Source organism: Amia ocellicauda, chromosome 11, assembly GCF_036373705.1.
Source record: "Amia ocellicauda isolate fAmiCal2 chromosome 11, fAmiCal2.hap1, whole genome shotgun sequence".
NCBI classification, from domain to species: domain Eukaryota; kingdom Metazoa; phylum Chordata; class Actinopteri; order Amiiformes; family Amiidae; genus Amia; species Amia ocellicauda.
The window spans coordinates 35,596-60,526 of NC_089860.1; the positions used below are offsets into that span (position 1 = coordinate 35,596).

At 44.0% G+C, this 24,931-nt stretch overlaps 2 non-coding genes across 2 annotated transcripts; both read right to left on the bottom strand.

Annotated features, from left to right (window-relative positions):
- Positions 1-7,282: 7,282 nt before the first annotated feature.
- On the bottom strand, positions 7,283-7,355 carry trnav-aac (transfer RNA valine (anticodon AAC)). Its single transcript has one exon. It is a non-coding gene; the product is annotated as a tRNA-Val (tRNA).
- An 871-nt stretch (positions 7,356-8,226) lies between these two features.
- Positions 8,227-8,299, bottom strand: trnav-cac (transfer RNA valine (anticodon CAC)). Its single transcript has one exon. It is a non-coding gene; the product is annotated as a tRNA-Val (tRNA).
- Between the last annotated feature and the right edge of the window lie 16,632 nt (positions 8,300-24,931).

Here is a 24,931-nt window from a genome sequence, read left to right on the forward strand (position 1 = left end):
TCAACACACACCCTAAAAATATGCCCGGAGAACATTGGCTGGCTATTTATCTAAGGGAGGACCACCGTGGTGAATTTTTTGATTCCTATGGAAACCCCCCGGATTTCAGACCTTTCCCTCGGAAGATCAATAACTTTCTGCTCAACAACTGTCAAGAAACCATTTACAGCGGTCGTCAAGTACAAAGTCTTCAGACCTTCACTTGTGGTCAGCACTGTGTGTTTTTCTTATATCATAGATCTAAAGGAAGGTCATACCCCGATATTATGGCCTTGTACAGTGAGGATTTAGGCCAAAATGATAAAAAAGTGGCAGAGTTTGTCAGTACACTGTGGACCCCCCTTATAACACAATGACTTACGACCCTAGCCAGTCATGTATACAGATGGGGTGTTCTTGTGAGGATTTTAAAAGATGTCATGCGTGTTAAGGTGAAAAAATAATGAAAACAGCCTTTGAATCATTAGTTTTGTTTTTATTCAAAACAATTCTTATACAAAGCAGGGGTTATGTTATAAATAAATGTACAACATTTGAAAATAAAAAAAAATAAATAAAAAATTGTTTGTCGGGTCATTATTTACAGGGGAGACAAATAAAAACATGAGATTAATAAGCTTCCCAACGATGGATAGATCCTGAGGATGGTCGCTAAGCACGGTCAGAGTAATGAGATATCGGAGTCAGATCAGGCTACACCTCTTTACACAGATGGATTTTTTGTCGCGTTTCCTGGTTAGGAACTGTGGATTGGGGCATGTTCAGACAGGCCATCGCCTGTAGGAAAGCATTCCAGCCTACAGGTCGGCGACTCTCGGGTACCTTATTAGTGCTATTGACACTCTTCAACAAATCAAACATGTGTGAACCTTTGATCAGTTGTCCTTTAAAAACAAATTCACCCTGTTCATTCCAAGCCGTTACCCGCGGTTTCTGAACCATTTTGCGCAGGATATATTCTGCATGTCTCCTGCTTCTGGCCGGCATGTTTCTCAAAACATCCGTTACAACATCTCCCTCTGAACTCTCAACAGGTTCGGTCACCGCAACATCTTTATCAACCGTACCCCCCGCATCAGCCCCAGAACCATTTTCTTGAGAGGCCATGGTTAAAGTTAAAATGTTTTGATCTTTTTCACCCTGTCTAACCAGACGGAGGTAACGCTGTAACGTGTTGGTATACAACTGGGCTTTGGAATACTGATTTAAATCGGCCCTGGCCTGTATAGCTTTCATTTCAGAGTCCAGGTTGTTTTCGGCCGTTTGTCTAATGGGCTCTTGCCCGACAACATTTTTTCTCAGTTTCTCAAGCTGCTCCTGAGGGATCAAAAACATTTTCTGAGCATATTCCATTATTAACCCACTCTGGAAGCTAGAAGACTGGTTAGGAAAGGCACGGCTATGCTCAACAGCGGTCCTATAAAACCCCTGGTTTGATTAATCTTCTTTCTTTTTCTTTTAATAGAATACTTCTTATTAGCGATGATCTTGATAACCGCTTTTTGTTTTTTGAGTTTAGAATGTTAAGAAGGGGTTAGGGGTATATTACCGTGTAAGATGTTAAAAGCTATTTCACACATGGTCTCGATCAAATCCGAGGGGGCCCCTGCCAGCACAGCTTTCCTATGGCGCAGGCTCCCCTCAAATAACATTTGCAAAAGTGGCAGATTTCTTTTAATCCGAACAGACATTCTTATTTATTTCCTTTTCTTTAGCACATACACTGCCGGCCAATCGGGCGGGCACAAACCTGTTCTGAGGCGAAAGTCTTCTGGGGTTTGTGCTTTTAAGTCCGCAATCAAGTACCCGTAGGGTTTTTTGGTGGCATCCTCAAATGCCTCCAAAAAGAACTTGGTCTGGTTAGGGTACATTTGACGAGCCAAGACGGTGACCTGTAGTTTATCTCTGGGGTTTTTAAAAAGAATTATATAATTGGCATTTAAATTAATAGTGCGGCTTTTTTTACCTTGAAAAAATAGATTTTGAACTAAATAAAGAATACTTAAATTCCTATGATGAGTGTACTTTGTGAAAGCTTTTTCCACTTCACTGTTGTCACCGGCCTGCTCCATCAGGTCATCAAGGATCACTAGGTTAGTTTGACCGGGCGGGAACAAGTCATCGTCTTACAACGAGGCGGGGAGACCTTGCACAAATTTCAGATTATTTTTTTTCGAAGCCAAATCATCGTAGAGAGGTTGCCAGCAAGAGTAACACCACACTATGTTGTCAAGAGCTTGGGACACGGTTGCGACCACATCTTCTATGATGTTCCTTATAAGATAGCTCTTCCCCGAATTGGAGGGACCAGCTATAATACAGGAGAAAGGGTGTTGAAGTCTGTTATCAAAACCACCGCTAATATCCATAAGGCAGAGTGGTATAATCAGTCTTCAACACTCCTTTATTGTACACCACCCTGAACCGTTTGTTTAGTGATCTATTTTCCAACGTGTACTCCTTTTTATTGCGATAGATCTGATTTCCGGCTGTAATAATCTCACGAGGAGGCGCGTCTTTCTCGGTTACAAAACTTTCTACCAGGGTCGTCAGAGACTTGATGTTAATGAGCTTGTTGTTACAATGGTTCAGAGTGAAACCCTTAACTTTCATACAGGTCTTACCCGCAGCCGTTCTGTATGCGTCTTAGGACCCCCTGAAACAAACTCCACTATGTGGTCCTGAGGATCTAGTTCGCTCGTTAACTCCCCAAGGTAGTCCCCGAGGGGAGGGACCCAATCCCCTGGCCTGGTGACAAAGATTACAGAGTCAGAATCATGATAGAGTGTGCGTTCCTGCAACTGATCCATTAAGTTGTACAGTTCAAGCCGGGCGTAAGCCGTGGTAAAAACCGCTATGAAAACATTAACGTTCCCCTGTTTGGTGGGGAAATCTTTAGGGGCCCTCCACTGGACCTGTGCCACGTGGTCATTTAAGAATTGAAAGTGTGATACTGCATGTTGTTTGGAAAACATAAATTCTATAAACTGTTCAGGGGTTTTAATCAAGGTTGTGTTTAGACGGTAATTTCTTTCCCCAAACTTACCCCACAGACTGTTTAAAATCAGTTTGGACATTTGTCTCTTGGCGGGGTTTACAGTTATGTTCCTGCAACTTGGTGATGTCTGAAAAGGCAACCCTCTGTTGAGAGTTTAAGCCAGCCCTCTGATGAAGCGTTAAAGCCTCTTGCAGAGCTTGGGGTTCAGGGATGTCGGGGGTGAGTAGTTTTATTAAACTGTAAGCAAAACAGAGCTTATTGTCCCCACTGGAACTCACCACTAATTGCCTGAGCTTGGTCCTAATTATGTCGTTCTACAAGCATTTCGACAGTCTTCTAAGCGCCCCACCCTCAGGGTTACGAACCACATTCATTACCAGAGACAGACTTTCATCAGCTAAGATGGCTGCGTTACTTTGCAATAACGCTTCGATTTTAGCCAGACATCTAAATTATCTCCACTCAGCATTACAGATGCTAAACAAATCATCCCCTCTGAGTTCTAACTGTACAACATCTCGAGGTCTGACCCTTTCAGCAACCTGTTCAAGCATTTTCTGCAAAGCCTCGTGTATGTTGACAAATATTTCTGCATAATTGTCACAATTTAAAAGTTCTGCAAAATTAAAACACTGAATCATTTCAAAATTGTTATAGGCCGGTCTATCTATAATCACGGGATCACTGGTACTCTTGGACACATCATCATTTTGAACAAAGCCTTCACCCCCTACATTCTCACAGAGCATGTCCTCCACAGCCTTATCAGTCTCAGAACCCTCCACATTCCGAACACCCCCACTGCTGACATCTACAAAACCCCCTTTTTGAGGAGGCTCATTTAAAGCCTGTAAAAGTCCTTCAAAGATATCCAACCGGTTAATGTCAAGACCCTCCTCTATAGTGATGGCTGCTTCTGCCGCCATCCTGTGTTCTAATTGTTTCAAATCATTTATAATAGGGGCAGAATTTGGTCGGGGTAGCTCCTCCAAAGACTCCACCATTTCAAACAAATCGGGGTGAACTAGGGGGTGAACCTCTATAAGCGCTACCGGTGGGAGGTGGTTATTTAGATCATTGACCATCTGTAACAGGTCGGGGTTCACAGGTAAGTCTGTTAATTCACATTCTATCGGTGGTAATTGGGGGTTATTTAAATCATTTATCATTTGTAATAGTTCCAGGTTCATTGGGACATCAGAGGAGTTCACAACAGGGCCGGGGATGTTCTCTCGGGAAGGTCTTTTTGGGGCCCTAGCTTGTTCATAATCCTTTAGTTTGTGAGTTCTTTTACCAAGTCAGGACATTTTTTAATTTATTTTTTATTTTTCCAACAACCCACAATAGTAAGGCGTTTTGTGTCTATTAAAACATTAAATACGGTACAATTCGTTAGTAAGGGTATTAATAAGGGTGTTTTGGCTCTCTATCACCAGGTTTTGCCCCACTAACACAAGTCTTTGATTTTGTAACAAAGTATGTAGCAACTCATGCCGACCTTCAGGAAGTAGCTCCGGGGGCTGGTGGCCTGGCTCAGCTTCAAAGGATGGTCGCTCCGGTAAATCTCGGTCGAAGGAGGCAGGGAGCGAGTGTATACTCATGGACGGAGACCAAGAAGGCCTTTGCGGTGACACCCTGGCCAAGCGCGGGGTTACTGTTTCGCGTTTCGGTAGCCAAGAAACGGGTCTGGGGGGACGATGTTGAAACTAGGCCGTCGTTGGGTGGTGTGTCAGCCCTGACTGACGGCGACCCCTGAGGTTGTTGGATGCCTGTATTTGTTCGGCCCGACAATGCGGCGGGCTGAATCTGGGGTGTTGAATTACCCCCAGAAGGCTGTGGCCTGAGTAGATGTTGGGGGGTCTCCAAGACCATCGTGGGGGATCCTCTCGGTGATCTCACCGGGAAAGATGTTTGATCCCACTTAGACGGGGTAATTGTCCTCAATAGCTCATTCACAGAATGACTATCCCAAGAGTCTTGGGAAGAATAAAAATATACATTACATTTACATCTTTAAACGGCGACAGAAATCAAACTTAAAACAACATGTCCAGGACATTCAAAACCTTTAGCTTTTTTAGACCTTTGAAAATAGCCTTAGACATTCACTACAACGCCTTATTATTTACAGACAATATATTTATTAGGACTTGATAATAAATTTAAAACAGAGAAGCCGCTGTAAATAAACTGTTTCTTAAATGTTCTTTAAATACTGTAATATTGTTAATAAAACACACACACACACAACAACATTTCATTTTTAAACGAACCTTCCAAGTGTAAACGCTTCCTGATCCCGGGACTTCCTGTTTCACAAACGTTTTCACGATCTGTTTAAATATTAAATACAATGAACACCTTCAAGCCTTTTCCTACAACCACTTTAAAACAGAAGTATAATAGCGGGAGATAAGCCAAACAACTTACTAAACCCTTTCGGACGGCTTTACTTCCTAACCAGACGGTACGGCAATCGGTCATTTCTAAACACGTTCCCCAGAAACAAGCCTAGACCTGTCCGGACTTCTAAAGATCTTTCCCAGAACCCCCCGCCCTACAGGAAACGGTCACCCATCGCTTAAATATTAGCCCTCAACGGGCAAACAAAGCCCTTTTAAAAACATTAAAGTTTGAAAGATCTTACTTACCTCCACAGAATAATCGTTTCTTATGTTTTTCGGCTGGTTTAGCTTTTTGCACCACTGTGAAGGTAAGAGACATGTTTAACCTTTAACCACACCGCTTTATAAAAAGCTTTAACCTCTTACAGGCTGCAGATATATACTCACAGCTATCAGATACCGGGGCTGACGGCCTTTCAGATTCTTGAAAGGTTACGGTTCTCGAAGGTAAAACGAAACAAGCCCTCGATGTGGAAGGCCTTTCGTTGTCTCGAACCACGTTTCTTAATACTGTTAGACAGGATAATTTTTTAAAATTAACAAAACTGGACTCAAACATCTTACAGAAACGTTATACAAACAAACAGGGGTTTAGTTCTTACCCGGTCGGCAGACAGCCTGTCTAGGGACAACCACTTCTCTTGGTCGATCCTTGGAGACATTAATCACAGGCCTTTCGATAGTTTCTGTGTAATTAAAGAGACCGGCATTAATATATATTAAAACGTTTTCATAACTCTAATGAGCCGCTTCAAACCACACACACCCATGCATAAGAACCCATGAGCGCAAACACAAAAATCTTACCGTCGTTGTTCCAGATGATCTCCTCAGCGTTGGGAATTAACTCCTGTTGACTGGCTGAAAAATTATTTTACAGAACTTAAAACAGATGTTATAGCCTTATTTACAATACATGCACACAACACGCTCTGAGTCAATGAAAAGAATCTGAAGACTTGCCTAAAAACTCGTTTAAATCGAATCGCTGATGTTGTTTCCGGACATTGTTGATCTTTAGTCTTAAATCGAAAGGTCAGTATGAGTCTGTCGAGCTGAAGACCAGACCTTCATACTTATACTGATGGCCACATGCCGGATCTGCTTGTAAGGCATTGTTCTGGTCTGGCCTTTGTGCCGCCCTGTTACCAATTAACATATCAAAACCAACCAATAAAATGACACTGCATCAAATTTCAAATAGAAACCAAGATGGAGACGATCTCTCTCCTCTCTACTCTAAACTTTTATTAGAACCTTTTGGTCTCTCAAAAAAACATTTTTAAACATCAAGACCTATAGTCAACAACCACTAAGAATATTTCAGGCCTTTATAAGCACTAAAAAACAACCTGAGCCTAGAAAATAACTATAAAGATCAAAAATAACTAGCGCTTTTACAGTGATTTTTTTTTTTTTTTTATAGCGATGCTATGTTTGGTATTAAACAAGTCACAAACTACTCAGAACAGCGTTTATCCCCGCAAAAGATATATTTGGGTTTATTTTACAAAGCTTATAAATTATATAGGTTAAACGTATTCTGAATGTTTTGATATCACACGCCATACCAACTGTTGTCTTCTACACCTTACGGTAGCAACAAATCTAACTACTGCTTTACTTTAACAATAATAATGACGGCGACCACGATGACAACAAGAACAACAACAACAAGAACAACAACAACAAAATCATCATCATCATCATCATCAGATTTTAATTAAAAGTGGCTACACCAGCGTTTACAATTTCAACCTGTCGACGGACGGACGCTCTGAGTGCATCGATTGCGGGCACTCCAATGAAGAAAAGACACCCACCGCCTCCGGGGAACCACGAGGGCAAGAATGACGAAAAGGGCCAGCCCACAGTAGGCTGTTTCCGCCCGGTTTCGAACCGGGGACCTTTCGCGCGTTAGGCGAACGTGATAACCGCTACACTACGGAAACTGACACCGCTGCCTCTTGCTTCAAATGGTTACCGTTAAAGCCTGCTGGTAAAACGGGCTCAGGTGTTTCAGGTCGGCTAGGCTGTGAGATGGCGTCTGAAGTGCGGCGAAAGGATGCCATTTTCACTGACCTGTTTGGCATTGCTAAAGGGCACATCAGGACACTTCGGAAACTCTTTTAAAGGCAGGACGCCCTGCGCTCTGACAGTGCCTGCACTTAACCCAACAAGGTGATGCTGAATGGCTTGTTCAAACGTCTGGTGGTCTTCCTTCACCACCAGACTATCAGAGCTATTGTGCCTTCTACACCTTACGGTAGCAACAAATCTAACTACTGCTTTACTTTAACATTAATAATGACGGCGACTACGACGACAACAAGAATAACAACAACAACATCATCATCATCAGATTTTAATTAAAAGTGGCTACACCAGCGTTTACAATTTCAACCTGTCGATGGACGAACGCTCTGAGTGCACGGATTTCGGGACACTTCGGAAACTCTTTCAAAGGCAGGACGACCTGCGCTCTGACAGTGCCTGCGTTTAGCCCTACAAGGTGATGCTGAATGGCTTGTTCAAACGGCTGGTGGTCTTCCGTCACCACCAGACTATCAGAGCTATACTGCGCCTTCAACTACATAAGAGTAACAGCAATGTCGCCGATCCTGCTACGGTCGTATTGTAACGCAACAACATGTATCGATTTTAAAAGTGTCAGTTCCGGTGCCTCGCAAAGCTACCCTTCTGCGATCGTTTGTTCTCAAGGTCAGGATTTCTTGCCACTCCGAGGAAGAGAAAACGACGGCCGGCCTTGGGGCAGAGAGATGGCGACGGGTAACACGGCACTGGCACGCATGCACCGCGGGTTGTTTTCGCCCGGTTTCGAACCAGGGACCTTTCGCGTGTGAGGCGAACGTGATAGCCACTACACTACGGAAACCGACCCGTCCTGGTGTTTCAAATGGCTCCCATCGAAGCCGGCTGGTAAAACGCGCACAGGGGTTTCCCGTGGGCCAGCCTGTGAGATAAAGGTTTCTATTTTCACTGACCTATTTTGCATTGCTCAAGGGCACATCAGGACACTTTGGAAACTCTTTCAAAGGAAGAACGCCCTGAGCTATGACAAGACTTACACTTACCCCAACAAGGTGATGTTCAATGGCTTGTTCAAACAGCTGCTGCTCGTCTTGTGCCACCATCAGACAATCACAAAGCTATTGTGCCTTCTACACCTTACGGTAGCAACAAATCTAACTACTGCTTTACTTTAACAATAATAATGACGGCGACCACGACGACAACAAGAAAAACAAGAACAACAACAACAACAAGAACAAGAACAACAACATCATCATCATCATCATCATATTTCAATTAAAAGTGGCTACACCAGCGTTTACAATTTCAACCTGTCGACGGACGGACGCTCTGAGTGCACCGATTTCGGGACACTTAGGAAACTCTATCAAAGGCAGGTCGCCCTGCGCTCTGACAGTGCCTGCACTTAGCCCAACAAGGTGATGCTGAATGGCTTGTTCAAACGGCTGGAGGTCCTCCGTCACCACCAGACTATCAGAGCTATACTGCGCCTTCGACTACATAAGAGTAACAGCAATGTCGCTGATCCTGCTACGGTCGTATTGTAACAGCTACAACATGTATCGATTTTAAAAGTGTGAGTTCCAGCGCCTCGCAAAGCTACCCTTCTGCGATCGTTTGTTCTCAAGGTCAGGATTTCTTGCCACTCCGAGGAAGAGAAAACGACGGCCTGCCTTGGGGCAGAGAGATGGAGACGGGTAACATGGCACTGGCACGCGTGCACCGCGGGTTGTTTCCGCCCGGTTTCGAACCGGGGACCTTTCGCGTGTGAGGCAAACGTGATAGCCACTACACTACGGAAAACGACCCGTCCTGGCGTTTCGAATGCCTCCCATCGAAGCAGGCTGATAAAACGCGCACAGGCGTTTCCCGTGGGCCAGCCTGTGAGATATAGGTTTCTATTTTCACTGACCTATTTTGCATTGCTAAAGGGCACATCAGGACACTTCGGAAACTCTTTCAAAGGCAGGACGCCCTGCGCTCTGACAGTGCCTGCACTTAACCCAACAAGGTGATGCTGAATGGCTTGTTCAAACGGCTGGTGGTCTTCCGTCTCCACCAGACTATGAGAGCTATACTGCGCCTTCAACTACATAAGAGTAGATAGTAGGGTTTTTTGGGCGCGGCCTATTTTGTTATGACGTATGCCCTAAGCTTATTAATATTCCTACGTCATAATTGGGGGGCGTGATTTTAGGTAGAGTTATTTCCTTAATTATTCCTACGTCATATCCGTCAGAAAGTGTGCACCCATAAAACCCTGAACAACAAGGCCACCCATAAATACCCCCACCCCTCTGAAGGCAACGCCCCGAAACTCTCCTCTCTATTTAAGAACCCGCGCTTCTTTTAGGCAATACCTCTTTAATTCTCAGCTTCTGAAACATCCCGCTTCTTCAACATGTCCAGCGACATCAACATGAAACCCCGCAAGAAACAATCCCGGAAAGGGTTCCTGTACTCACCAATTTGAAGATTGAACGCTCCTGGGTGTTGTTCTGGGGGGCTCGACGGGGTTACCGCTTTAAAAGGGATCCCAGCTATGTTGGAGTGGAGCTTCTTGCTTTGGGAGAGAAGGAGGGTACGTTGGAACCTTTTGAGACGGTAATTGAATACTCTTATGAGGACTGGTTGAAGGTGATGGCCTGGAGAGATCTGGGGCTTGTGGATAAGACTCTAGAAGGCTTGCAAGAGGGTCCAAGAGAATGCGAAATGGAGTCTCCGACTCAGGGTTTTGAAAGGTGTGAATGGGAAAGCTTGCAGAACTACGACAGACGACGTGTGGGGTTTTGGAGGGGGGTCTGACGGCTCAGGGGCTACTCTCTTCTAAGAGGGCGGTGTGTCGTGACGTAGTGAAGAGATAGGATAAAAGGTGCAACAATTCATTCATGGTTTAAAATTAAAGAGAATGTCTTACCCGAAAGCTGCGGACGTCGACAGGCTCTACAGGCCTCTTCAAACCCGGGATCACCCCTGGTTCTATTCCCCAGATTTTGTATACACTCTGGAACCCTTTGACTGTGGTTACTCTCCAAGACCTCAGACCCCGGTCCCTCAGGACGAAACAACATGCGGTGCGATGGATGTCCAAATGAGTCTCGGGGATCCACAGCCTCTGGAGCTCATGGAGGGCCTTGATTTTGCCGAACTGTCTACCGTCTGTGCGTCTCAGGAGGGGGTCAGTCCAATGGATGGAGAAACACCCCACAAACCACCAGGCGACCCAATGAGCATCGGACTGTCCCGGGGGCGTGATGAAGACGCAGGATTTTTGCCCGGGGTATGTGACCAAGTAAGCAGAGTGGTTAAAAGCATTGGTACGACCCCCAAATAACGCATCCCGGGGCTCTAGACATTCAGGAAAGTCCAAGGTTTCCATAAACCATTGTACCCCCGCATCCTGTTGCTTCAGGGTCGTCCACTCGTGTTCCCAAATCACCAGCACGTTCAAACCATAGGTGTTTTTTAAAGTTTCAATTCGTTCCTGGAAATCATAGTAGATATCACCGCAGAGTTTTTGTGATTCGGGGTTAAAGGTGTTTGGGTCGAAGCACTGAGGACAGCCATGGTAAATACAACCAGCAAACTCATAAGCGGTACGCCGCCCGAACACGTCGCTAAAACCGTCTAAGTAGTAAGGCCCCATTTTGACTTCCCCTTGATTTAAAGCATGTCTGATGAATATGTTATCCCGGGCACTCAGGTATTCCAGCCACTGTATGGAGACAGTCGAAAAGTTATTTTGTCTAGCACGATAGTTGTCAGAAGTGGTGACCGCTATAGTGTTTCTCTGCAAGAAATTGGACCGATACATTTTCATGCAGAGAGACACTATGGTCACACTTTGCAAAGGGTCGAGACCCGATGTGTTGATAACCTCGGCGCAGAAACGCACACAGGCTTCTTTAAGGATCACCACATCATTTTTACAATAAGCGGCCATCTCTTCTCGGAAATCAAAAACACCTCACTTAACCGTATTGTACCATTTAAAGAATTCCTCCCTCTCATGAGACATCATAGTATCAACCCCATAATAAGAGGCGGGCGGGTAGGACCCTCGATAATTTTGAGTGTCCTTAGTATTAAAAAAATGGCAGAACCAACCTTTCTTCTGAGCCTCAAAACCCAGAGCCTTAGGCAAAGCGCTCAATTTCATGGGGAGGAAATTTAACGAGTCTATGTAACGTTAGTTGAAAGCTTCGTCGGTGAAACACATGATCTTGCTACCCTGAGCTATTATTTTTGGGGTCACCCCATTTTCCACCAGATACTTCATCAAAATGTAAGAATCATAACCCTTAGCATTGTGGGCAATAAATGTGTAATTGAGGTATTTTGGACCGCGATACCGCGTAAAGAAATCCCTGACACAACTCTCACCGCTAGCTGACCACTCACGATCCAACATGTCAATACAGTGTATATAATTAGCAACGTGGACCCCGTTTTCTTGCCGGCATTCAAAAGCAAAAAAGACATACCGGTTGTGCGGCGGCTCCTTTTTAACCGGCTGAATAAAGCACTGGTGTTCGGACCCCGAGGTTAAATCAGCATTACAGATCCTGCATCTCGGCTCCAGACATTTGTGTGGTTTAACCTCATGAAAATGGTACTGGAGGCAACACTGCGGGCAATATTTAGTTTGATCACAATAACTCAGTTTTTTAACCCCCTCAGCAGCGGCCCTCTGTACCTTATGCTCGGAAAAACAGAACGTTGAGAGACAAATCCTTAAGCAATCTTTACATTGGATGGTAGGGGCCAAACCCTTACGACATTGCGGATTGAAACAGACGTTACAGTAACCGTCACAGCGGTGCTTAAGCTTATCATTGAAGGCCTTATAACACCAATGACAAACATACGAACAACCCAAAAAAGCCGTCAAACTCTTTATTCCAAATTAATGTCTATCACCTAGGAAGAGAAACAGTGTCTGTGTATGGGTTTCAGGATGTGTCTGAAATTTAACAAATACTTCCTTTACCTCACAATGGTACCACACAACAATTTTTAAAGACAACAACTCCTCAAACTTGGTAATGTCTGAAAAGGCAACCATCTGTTGAGAGTTTAAGCCGGCCCTCTGATGAAGCATTAAAGCCTCTTGCAGAGCTTGGGGTTCAGGCATGTCGGGGGTGAGTAGTTTTATTAAACTGTAAGCAAAACAGAGCTTATTGTCCCCACTGGAACTCACCACTAATTGCCTGAGCTTGGTCCTAATTATGTCGTTCTTCAAGCATTTCGACAGTCTTCTAAGCGCCCCACCCTCAGGGTTACGAACCACATTCATTACCAGAGACAGACTTTCATCAGCTAAGATGGCTGCGTTACTTTGCAATAACGCTTCGATTTTAGCCAGACATCTAAATTATCTCCACTCAGCATTGCAGATAGGTTGCTAAACAAAGCATCCCCTCTGAGTTCTAACTGTACAACATCTCGAGGTCTGACCCTTTCAGCAACCTGTTCAAGCATTTTCTGCAAGGCCTCGTGTATGTTGACAAATATTTCTGCATAATTGTCACAATTTAAAAGTTCTGCAAAAGTAAAACGCTGAATCATTTCAAAATTGTTATAGGCCGGTCTATCTATAATCACGGGATCACTGGTACTCTTGGACACATCATCATTTTGAACCAAGCCTTCACCCCCTACATTCTCACAGAGCATGTCCTCCACAGCCTTATCAGTCTCAGAACCCTCCACATTCCGAACACCCCCACTGCTGACATCTACAAAACCCCCTTTTTGAGGAGGCTCATTTAAAGCCTGTAAAAGTCCTTCAAAGATATCCAACCGGTTAATGTCAAGACCCTCCTCTATAGTGATGGCTGCTTCTGCCGCCATCCTGTGTTCTAATTGTCTCAAATCATTTATAATAGGGGCAGAATTTGGTCGGGGTAGCTCCTCCAAAGCCTCCACCATTTCAAACAAATCGGGGTGAACTAGGGGGTGAACCTCTATAAGCGCTACCGGTGGGAGGTGGTTATTTAGATCATTGACCATCTGTAACAGGTCGGGGTTCACCGGTAAGTGTGTTAATTCACATTCTATCGGTGGTAATTGGGGGTTATTTAAATCATTTATCATTTGTAATAGTTCCAGGTTCATTGGGACATCAGAGGAGTTCACAACAGGGCCGGGGATGTTCTCTCGGGAAGGTCTTTTTGGGGCCCTAGCTTGTTCATAATCCTTTAGTTTGTGAGTTCTTTTACCAAGTCAGGACATTTTTTAATTTATTTTTTATTTTTCCAACAACCCACAATAGTAAGGCGTTTTGTGTCTATTAAAACATTAAATACGGTACAATTCGTTAGTAAGGGTATTAATAAGGGTGTTTTGGCTCTCTATCACCAGGTTTTGCCCCAGTAACACAAGTCTTTGATTTTGTAACAAAGTATGTAGCAACTCATGCCGACCTTCAGGAAGTAGCTCCGGGGGCTGGTGGCCTGGCTCAGCTTCAAAGGATGGTCGCTCCGGTAAATCTCGGTCGAAGGAGGCAGGGAGCGAGCGTATACTCATGGACGGAGACCAAGAAGGCCTTTGCGGTGACACCCTGGCCAAGCGCGGGGTACTGTTCCGCGTTTCTGTAGCCAAGAAACGGGTCTGGGGGGACGATGTTGAAACCAGGCCGTCGTTGGGTGGTGTGTCAGCCCTGACTGACGGCGACCCCTGAGGTTGTTGGATGCCTGTATTTGTTCCGCCCGACAATGCGGCGGGCTGAATCTGGGGTGTTGAATTACCCCCAGAAGGCTGTGGCCTGAGTAGATGTTGGGGGGTCTCCAAGACCACCGTGGGGGATCCTCTCGGTGATCTCACCGGGGAAGATGTTTGATCCCACTTAGACGGGGTAATTGTCCTCAATAGCTCATCCACAGAATGACTATCCCAAGAGTCTTGGGAAGAATAAAAATATACATTACATTTACATCTTTAAACGGCGACAGAAATCAAACTTAAAACAACATGTCCAGGACATTCAAAACCTTTAGCTTTTTTAGACCTTTGAAAATAGCCTTAGACATTCACTACAACACCTTATTATTTACAGACAATATATTTATTAGGACTTGATAATAAATGTAAAACAGAGAAGCCGCTGTAAATAAACTGTTTCTTAAATGTTTCTTTAAAAACTGTAATATTGTTAATAAAACACACACACACACAACAACATTTCATTTTTAAACGAACCTTCCAAGTGTAAACGCTTCCTGATCCCGGGACTTCCTGTTTCACAAACGTTTTCACGATCTGTTTAAATATTAAATACAATGAACACCTTCAAGCCTTTTCCTACAACCACTTTAAAACAGAAGTATAATAGCGGGAGATAAGCCAAACAACTTACTAAACCCTTTCAGACGGCTTTACTTCCTAACCAGACGGTACGGCAATCGGTCATTTCTAAACACGTTCCCCAGAAACAAGCCTAGACCTGTCCGGACTTCTAAAGATCTTTCCCAGAAGCCCCCGCCCTACAGGAAACGGTCACCCATGGCTTAAATATTAGCCCTCAACGGGCAAACAAAGCCCTTTTAAAAACATTAAAGTTTGAAAGATCTTACTTACCTCCACAGAATAATCGTTTCTTATGTTTTTCGGCTGGTTTAGCTTTTTGCACCGCTGTGAAGGTAAGAGACATGTTTAACCTTTAACCACACCGCTTTATAAAAAGCTTTAACCTCTTACAGGCTGCAGATATATACTCACAGCTATCAGATACCGGGGCTGACGGCCTTTCAGATTCTTGAAAGGTTACTGTTCTCGTAGGTAAAACGAAACAAGCCCTCGATGTGGAAGGCCTTTCGTTGTCTCGAACCACGTTTCTTAATACTGTTAGACAGGATAATTTTTTTAAATTAACAAAACTGGACTCAAACATCTTACAGAAACGTTATACAAACAAACAGGGGTTTAGTTCTTACCCGGTCGGCAGACAGCCTGTCTAGGGACAACCACTTCTCTTGGTCGATCCTCGGAGACATTAATCACAGGCCTTTCGATAGTATCTGTGTAATTAAAGAGACCGGCATTAATATATATTAAAACGTTTTCATAACTCTAATGAGCCTCTTCAAAACCACACACACCCATACATAAGAACCCATGAGCGCAAACACAAAAATCTTACCGTCGTTGTTCCAGATTATCTCCTCAGCGTTGGGAAATAACTGCTGTTGACTGGCTGAAAAATAATTTTACAGAACTTAAAACAGATGTTATAGCCTTATTTACAATACATGCACACAACACGCTCTGAGTCAATGAAAATAATCTGAAGACTTGCCTAAAAACTCGTTTAAATCGAAGTCGCTGATGTTGTTTCCGGACATTGTTGATCTTTAGTCTTAAATCGAAAGGTCAGTATGAGTCTGTCGAGCTGAAGACCAGACCTTCATACTTATACTGATGGCCACATGCCGGATCTGCTTGTAAGGCATTGTTCTGGTCTGGCCTTTGTGCCGCCCTGTTACCAATTAACATATCAAAACCAACCAATAAAATGACACTGCATCAAATTTCAAATAGAAACCAAGATGGAGACGATCTCTCTCCTCTCTACTCTAAACTTTTATTAGAACCTTTTGGTCTCTCAAAAAAACATTTTTAAGCATCAAGACCTATAGTCAACAACCACTAAGAATATTTCAGGCCTTTATAAGCGCTAAAAAACAACCTGAGCCAAGAAAATAACTATAAAGATCTAAAATAACTAGCGCTTTTACAGTGATTTTTTTTTTTTTTAATAGCGATGCTTTGTTTGGTAATAAACAAGTCACAAACTACTCAGAACAGCGTTTATCCCCGCAAAAGAGATATTTGGGTTTATTTTACAAAGCTTATAAATTATATAGGTTAAAAGTATTCTGAATGTTTTGATACCACACGCCATACCTACTGTTGTCTGAGCCCACACCCGCCCCCCATGGTGTGAGTGATTTAGCCTTGAGTGTTGTGATCTATTTAGCATTGAGTGATCAGTTGTTTTTATTTTTTAAACGATTCCTTATCATCAGGGATTGAGACTGCTAAAATACCTTAAAAGCATATCCTTATCTTAAGTCTAACTCTTATGAGCTTTAAGACCCTAGAATGTATTTAAGTAAAACGACTGAACACATTATGTGAGAGATAAAATATAACCACAGCTTTTTTTTTTTTTTTTTTACAAACACAATTAACCTATACACACAAACACCCACACACACACCCTCTTTTTTAATTTTATTTTTAATTAAATTTGAGGGGAGAGACAGAGCCAGATACAGTGTGGATAACATAAGTACCCTATGCAAAACAGGCATTGTTAGGACCTGGGATCATAACAGACAACAGAACTTGTTGATCTTATAAAATGATTGGGCGAGAGAGAGAGAGAGACAGACAGAGACAGTGTGAATATGATAAACGCACTATTCAAAACTGGCATTGTTAAGACCTGGGACCATTACAGACAACAGAACTTGTTGATCTTATAACGGTTTAGATTTACTAAACCATTACATGTATATTTAAAAAAGACCCCCAACCACTACAGGAAGAGCCGACCCATTCACACTCTACAGTTGACCAACAAGAACAACAAGAACAACAGGTTATGGGCGGCCTTGTTGTTCAGGGTTTTATGGGTGTACACTTTCTGACGGATATGACGTAGGAATAATTAAGGAAATAACTCTACCTAGAATCACGCCCCCCAATTATGACGTAGGAATATTAATAAGCTTAGGGCATACGTCATAACAAAATAGGCCGCACCCAAAAAAAACAACTATCTACTCATAAGAGTAACAGCAATGTCGCCGATCCTGCTACGGTCGTATTGTCACAGCAACAACATGTATCGATTTTAAAAGTGTCAGTTCCTGCGCCTCGCAAAGCTACCCTTCTGCGATCGTTTGTTCTCAAGGTCGGGATTACTTGCCACTCCGAGGAAGAGAAAACAACGGCTAGCCTTGGGGCAGAGAGATGGGGACGGGTAACACGGCACTGGCACGCGTGCACCGTGGGTTGTTTCCGCCCGGTTTTGAACCGGGGACCTTTCGCGTGTGAGGCAAACATCATAGCCACTACACTACGGAAACCAACCCGTCCTGGTGTTTCGAATGGCTCCCATCGAAGCCGGCTGGTAAAACGCACACAGGCGTTTCCCGTGGGCCAGCCTGTGAGATAAAGGTTTCTATTTTCACTGACCTATTTTGCATTGCTCAAGGGCACATCAGGACACTTTGGAAACTCTTTCAAAGGAAGAACGCCCTGAGCTATGACAAGACTTACACTTACCCCAACAAGGTGATGCTCAATGGCTTGTTCAAACAGCTGCTGCTTGTCTTGTGCCACCATCAGACAATCACAGAGCTATTGTGCCTTCTACACCTTACGGTAGCTTTACTTTAACAATAATAATGACGGCGACCACGACGACAACAAGAACAACAACAACAACAATAACATCATCATCAGATTTTAATTAAAAGTGGCTACACCAGCGTTTACAATTTCAACCTGTCGACGGACGGACGCTCTGAGTCCACCAATTTCGGGAACTCCAATGAAGAAAAACCACCTACCGCCTCCGGGGAACCACGAGGGTAAGCAGGACGAAAAGGGCCGGCCCACAGCAGGCTCTTTCCGCCCGGTTTCAAACCGGGGATCTTTCGTGCGTTAGGCGAACGTGATAACCGCTACACTTCGGAAACTGACACCGTCACCTCTTGCTTAGAACGGTTACCGTTGGAGACTGCTGGTAAAACCGACCCGTCCTGGCGTTTCGAATGGCTCCCATCGAAGCAGGCTGGTAAAACGCGCACAGGCGTTTCCCGTGGGCCAGCCTGTGAGATAAAGGTTTCTATTTTCACTGACCTTTTTTGCATTGCTCAAGGGCACATCAGGACACTTTGGAAACTCTTTCAAAGGCAGGACGCCCTGCGCTCAGACAGTGCCTGCACTTATACCAACAAGGTGATGCTGAATGGCTTGTTCAAACGGCTGGTGGTCTTCCGTCACCACCAGACTATCAGAGCTATACTGCGCCTTCAACTACATAAGAGTAACAGCAATGTCGCCGATCCTGCTACGGTCGTATTGTAACAGCAACAACATGTATCGATTTTAAAAGTGTCAGTTCCAGCGCCTCGCAAAGCTACCCTTCTGCGATCGTTTGTTCTCAAGGTCAGGATTTCTTGCCACTCCGAGGAAGAGAAAACGATGGCCGGCCGCGTTACAGGGACAGGTAACACGGCACTAGCACACGTGCACCGCGGGTTGTTTCCGCCCAGTTTCGAACCGGGGACCTGTCGCGTGTGAGGCGAACGTGATAGCCACTACACTACGGAAACCGACCCGTCCTGGCGTTTCGAATGGCTCCCATCGAAGCAGGCTGGTAAAACGCGCACAGGCGTTTCCCTTGGGCCAGCCTGTGAGATAAAGGTTTCTAATTTCACTGACCTATTTTGCATTGCTCAAGGGCAAGAGGATCCAGAAAAACAGGTTACTGAAATGATGTTTGACGCCGTGGACTGGCCGTTCTTGAAAGAGGTCATAAACTGTATTAATGATGGTTTTGACATCTTGACCAAATGTTCGCAACTGGATTTGGTTAGAAGGAGAATATGCTGGATTATGGATTATATATCCCCCTTGAATGACGACGACGATGATAAAACAGACGACGTGTGGGGTTTTGGAGGGGGGTCTGACGGCTCAGGGGCTACTCTCTTCTAAGAGGGCGGTGTGTCATGACGTAGTGAAGAGATAGGATAAAAGGCGCAACAATTCATTCATGGTTTAAAATTAAAGAGAATGTCTTACCCGAAAGCTGCGGACGTCGACAGGCTCTACAGGCCTCTTCAAACCCGGGATCACCCCTGGTTCTATTCCCCAGATTTTGTATACACTCTGGAACCCTTTGACTGCGGTTACTCTCCAAGACCTCAGACCCCGGTCCCTCAGGACGAAACAACATGCGGTGCGATGGATGTCCAAATGAGTCTCGGGGATCCCCAGCCTCTGGAGCTCATGGAGGGCCTCGATTTTGCCGAACTGTCTACCGTCTGTGCGTCTCAGGAGGGGGTCAGTCCAATGGATGTAGAAACACCCCACAAACCACCAGGCGAACCAATGAGCATCGGACAGTCCCGGGGGCGTGATGAAGACGAAGGATTTATGCCCGGGGTATGTGACCAAGTAAGCAGAGTGGTTAAAAGCACCCTGGTGTATATTCTGAGTGCTCTCATCGACCGAGCTCTGAAAGAAGTCTGTCGGGGGTGTGAAGTGAATCACCCCAGTCAGTTGAGACACAGTTGTTTGTTTGAACCAGACCGTTACTATTTCCTGTTCTATTTCAACGTGTTTTACAGAAGACTGAACAAACCGTGGCTGAAACCGGCACTAATCAAGGCGCTGTCTTACTCCCACATACATGTCACTGCGGGACAAGTCCAGAAAATCATAGATGAGATTTTGCTGGAGCTGAAAAAGGAGCCGTTTATAATAGAGAAACTTGGGCAGCTGCTCAATGACCTGGATGAGCCGAGTAGAAAAACCGCTGGCAAGCTAAAAGCTTATTTCTTCCGTAAAGAAGTTAAAGCTGGGGACAGCGACGAAGAATTCGACATCTACGCCACTGATTCAGACTCTGACCTGAACTAAGGGACTTTGAACATGGGGAATGTTCTGGACTGCTTCTGCAACTGGTTCTGTCATCAACACTCTGCAGCTAACCTGAGAGCGCTATTACACCATGTGCTTGACAGAAAAGTAGCCAACGCGAGCCTTTTCTCTACAGATTTAACCATCGATGAGGATCAACTTTCAAACCTGGAAAAGTTAATGGCTGCTGTAACAAAGATCGGGGGGTACGAACACTGGGATGAAGCGCTCAAGGGGGCCAAGAATGATATTAGGCCATTTCATCAACATCTGTATGACCTTTTACTGAGCATGTTTAATACACCTCTGTTTAATTTTAAAATAGGTCATATTGTTGTTTATTTACATATGTAACTGAGGTGTGTGCCTACAAGATAAAGAAACAGGTATATTTGTTGATATAGATCAAGTAACCAATCATCTGATTTCTTTTTGTCTGGACCGTAGAAAAAATTGTTGTGTATGTTATACTTTTCTCAAATGTCTAAAAAGGGGTATCTGCTCTCCTGAAGTTGAATAAAAAACCTTGTAAAAAACTTTGCGCATAGTGTGGGTCTGTGTGGTTATTTGACAGAATGACTCGGCAAGCTCCCCAAATGCAGGAACTATACTACAACCCAGCCAAGATTGGGGGTTTGGCGGGTAAGAAGGGTTTTCAAAGAGGACTCGCTGAGGCCGGAGTGAAGGTTAATGATGTGGTTGTTTCAGAATGGTTACGGGAACAAGACGCCTATACCTTACATAAACCTCTCAGGATTAACTTTAAAAGAAACCGCGTATATGCAACTGACATAGACTCACAATGGCAAATGGATCTAGTCGATATGTCAAATTTATCAAAACATAACAATGGTCACAAATTGATGTTGATGTGTATCGATGTTTAATCAAAATATGCCTGGGCTCGAATTCTACATAATAAAACAGGTTGAGCGGTGACGAGGGTCTTTGAGGATATATTGTCCCAGGGTCGATGTCCTAAAAAACTGCAGACTGATTAAGGAAAAGAGTTTCTCAACAGAGAATTTCAGAATCTACTGAAGAGACACAAAATACATCATTTCACCACCGGAAATGAGCTTAAAGCATCGGTAGTGGAGAGGTTTAACCGCACCATAAAGACCAAAATGTGGAGATATTTTACAGCGGTCAACACGTTCAAGTATTTTGATAAAGTTCAGGATTTTATTGATGCTTACAACCAAGGGTATCACACCAGTATTAAAATGAAGTCTATAGATGTTGATCAAAGTAATTCTTTTCAGGTCTATACAAAATTATACGGACCATTTATTAAGAAGGGAAAAACTACTTATAAGTTCAACATCGGTGATGTGGTTCGCGTTTCAAAGCTAAGGAGTACTTTTGCCAAAGGTTATGAACAAACATTTTCTGACGAATATTTTACAGTTACCGAACAGTTGGCTAGAGCCCCCCCCGTGTACCGGTTAAAAGACTATGACGGGGAGGATATAGAAGGAACGTTTTACGAAGCCGAGTTACAAAAAATTATTGTGGGTAAAGACAGTGTATACAGAGTTGAAAAGATATTAGCTGAAAAAACCCAGAACCGGAAAAAATATGTGTTGGTGAAATGGCTTGGATGGCCTGAAAAGTTCAATAGTTGGGTCCCGGAACAACAGGTTTGCGATATTCAATCCTTATAACAACATGCCCGCGGGTGTGTTGGGGGCATTACTCTCGATACTCAAGATGGAATCAGGAGGCTTCTACGTGACTCTACCCAGTAACGCCTCTCTCGATATATACCCTAAAAATGAAATATCCAGTTACACGGTACAATTTGGAAAATCTATAGATCTAAGAGGGTCGTGGGAAGTGGGGTTGGCGGAAATACAGTATCCTTACACTTGGGCTGTTTTACAAGATAAGGATGCCACCTTCGCCATTTTTGATGATGTTAAAAAGAGTCAATGGACATTCACGATACAAGGAGGTTATTATGACAATGTGGATAAAATATTAGATGAGATGCATAAACAGTTCTCAGAAGGCACCCCCAACATCAAGCTATATTACAACCCTATTAAAAACAGAGTGTACAAGGTGTCAAAACCAGGTATTAGCATTCAAACCAGCGGCCAACTGGGGCGTATATTAGGGTTCTATTCTGACACAGAGAGCAGGTTCTCAGAAGTGGTGGGGCGGCTTTTACACTCTTTATGTGTATACGGATATCATAACCCACCAGAGGGTCAGGGATAGTTATGTCCCCCTTTTGAGAAATGTACTTATTAAAGGTAAAAGCAATGACATGGTCACAATTACTTATGACAAGCCACACTACGTACCAGTCTCAAAGACCCACTTTGACAACATCACGATCGAAGTCAAATCGGATCAGAATATCAACGTACCCTTCCGCTTCGGTAAAGTTAAGTTGTCAAACTACATTTTCGACCCCTGAAACAGTGTGTACATTATTAAAATGGCTACCTCGAGGGGTTATGTAGATCCTAGCGCCAATGTGGATTATTACAAGATGCAAGATGGAACGGCTTGCCCGGTTTTGTAGGAGCCCCCACAATGTATGGCGCCGGTCTAGGAGGACTCTTTCGTGGTCTCTTTAGAATGGCCGTACCCCTGCTTAAGAGAGGCTTTGCTATAGCCAGACCCCACTTGAAATCAGCGGCTAAAAATATTGTTAGTGACGTGTTCACCAATGTTATGAACCGGGCAGCTAGCCATGAGCATCAGGAGGGTTCGGGTCTCATGGTAATGGCGAGGAGGGGGGGTAAAAGAAGAAACAGCATGTGTCCACCAGGGCGACGATGATCCGTGGCTAACAGAAAACGAAGAATCTCTCATTCTCCAACATATCGTGGAAACACTCGGAGAAGGAAGCAGCACAAGAAAAAACCTGCAAAAAGAAAGTCTCAAAGAAAGAAAAATAGAGCCTCAGGATATATCTTTTAAACATGTCTTTTGTCCACAGTCTATTGGAAGAATGCGTCAAATCAGAACTGGATCTGTTTACAGTTCCATACACTCAAACGAGTATAGATAAGAGCATATATGTAGAGATTCCCCCTCTTTCTGCAATTTCAGACATGGCCCCTCTGGAGTTTTTTATAGCTGGCAATGGCGAGGATTATAATGATTTGAAAAACACATTTATTTTAATGAACTGTAAAGTGACTAATGAGGATGGCGATGCAATCGAGAAGACGGCCAACGCTGGGGTCATCAATTACCCGGTGGCCACCATGTTTTCACAGGTGGATGTGACCCTGGGAGATCGGCTCATTAGTCAAAGCAGCAATACTTACCCCTATAGAGCCATGATGGAGTGTAAACTTAATTATAGTGAGGAGACCCTAAGCAAACAGTTCAGCCCCGGCCTTTTCTTCAAAGACAACCCGGAAGCTATGGACGACAAGGATCCAGAGGGACTCAATAAGGGTTTGCAAAAAAGAACGGCCTCTTCAACAGAAGGGAGGACCTTTGAGCTAATGGGGCATATCAATGCAGACATATTTTTCCAAGAAAAACTCATGCTCAACGGGGTAGACATTAAAATTAAAATGATCCGTAGTAAAAGTGCTTTTTATCTGATGACCCCTGATACTGAAAAATATAAACTGACCATATTATCGGCCTCGCTGTTTGTGAAAAAAGTGTCCGTCTCCCCGGCGGTTAAACTAGGACACGCGCAGGCGTTAAGTACCCGATCGAAAGAGTCTATATGAAAGTCCACAGTATCCCTGCAGGGACACGGGTGATGAACCAGGAAAATCTGTTTCTAGGACAGCTCCCAAAACAGGTTATTATTGGTCTCGTGGATAATGATGCATTTACCGGGGTTTACAACAAGAACCTTTTTAACTTTAAACATTATAACGCGGAATTTATAGCGTTGTACGTCGATGGTGTGCAGGTTCCATCCAGACCTTTTCAACCTGACTTTGAAAACGGCAATGCGGTTCGTGAATATTACAGTGTAGTACTGGCTACGGGTCGCCATCTCAAGGATCAAACTCTGCTGATCGATCGCCGGGAATACTGCAGCGGTTACACCCTGTACGGTTTCAACCTGACCCCTGACGAAGAGTGTGGACAACATTTTTCACTGATGAAGACGGGCAATATGCGTTTGGAGATGCGTTTCAAGCAGCCTCTACCACGCACTGTAAATATGGTCGTGTATGCTGTGTTTGACAACATTATTGAGGTGAATCGGAGGAGAAACGTTCGGTATGATTATTATTAAAATGAACACCAGAGAGCTCAACCACATCATGAATGCCCTGGCCGGCTCACGGAAACTGTTTCAAGGAGTCTACGCCTGCGATCAGCTACCTAAATTTAAGATCAAGAATTTACCTGCAATGTACATAATCAACACACACCCTAAAAATATGCCCGGAGAACATTGGCTGGCTATTTATCTAAGGGAGGACCACCGTGGTGAATTTTTTGATTCCTATGGAAACCCCCCGGATTTCAGACCTTTCCCTCGGAAGATCAATAACTTTCTGCTCAACAACTGTCAAGAAACCATTTACAGCGGTCGTCAAGTACAAAGTCTTCAGACCTTCACTTGTGGTCAGCACTGTGTGTTTTTCTTATATCATAGATCTAAAGGAAGGTCATACCCCGATATTATGGCCTTGTACAGTGAGGATTTAGGCCAAAATGATAAAAAAGTGGCAGAGTTTGTCAGTACACTGTGGACCCCCCTTATAACACAATGACTTACGACCCTAGCCAGTCATGTATACAGATGGGGTGTTCTTGTGAGGATTTTAAAAGATGTCATGCGTGTTAAGGTGAAAAAATAATGAAAACAGCC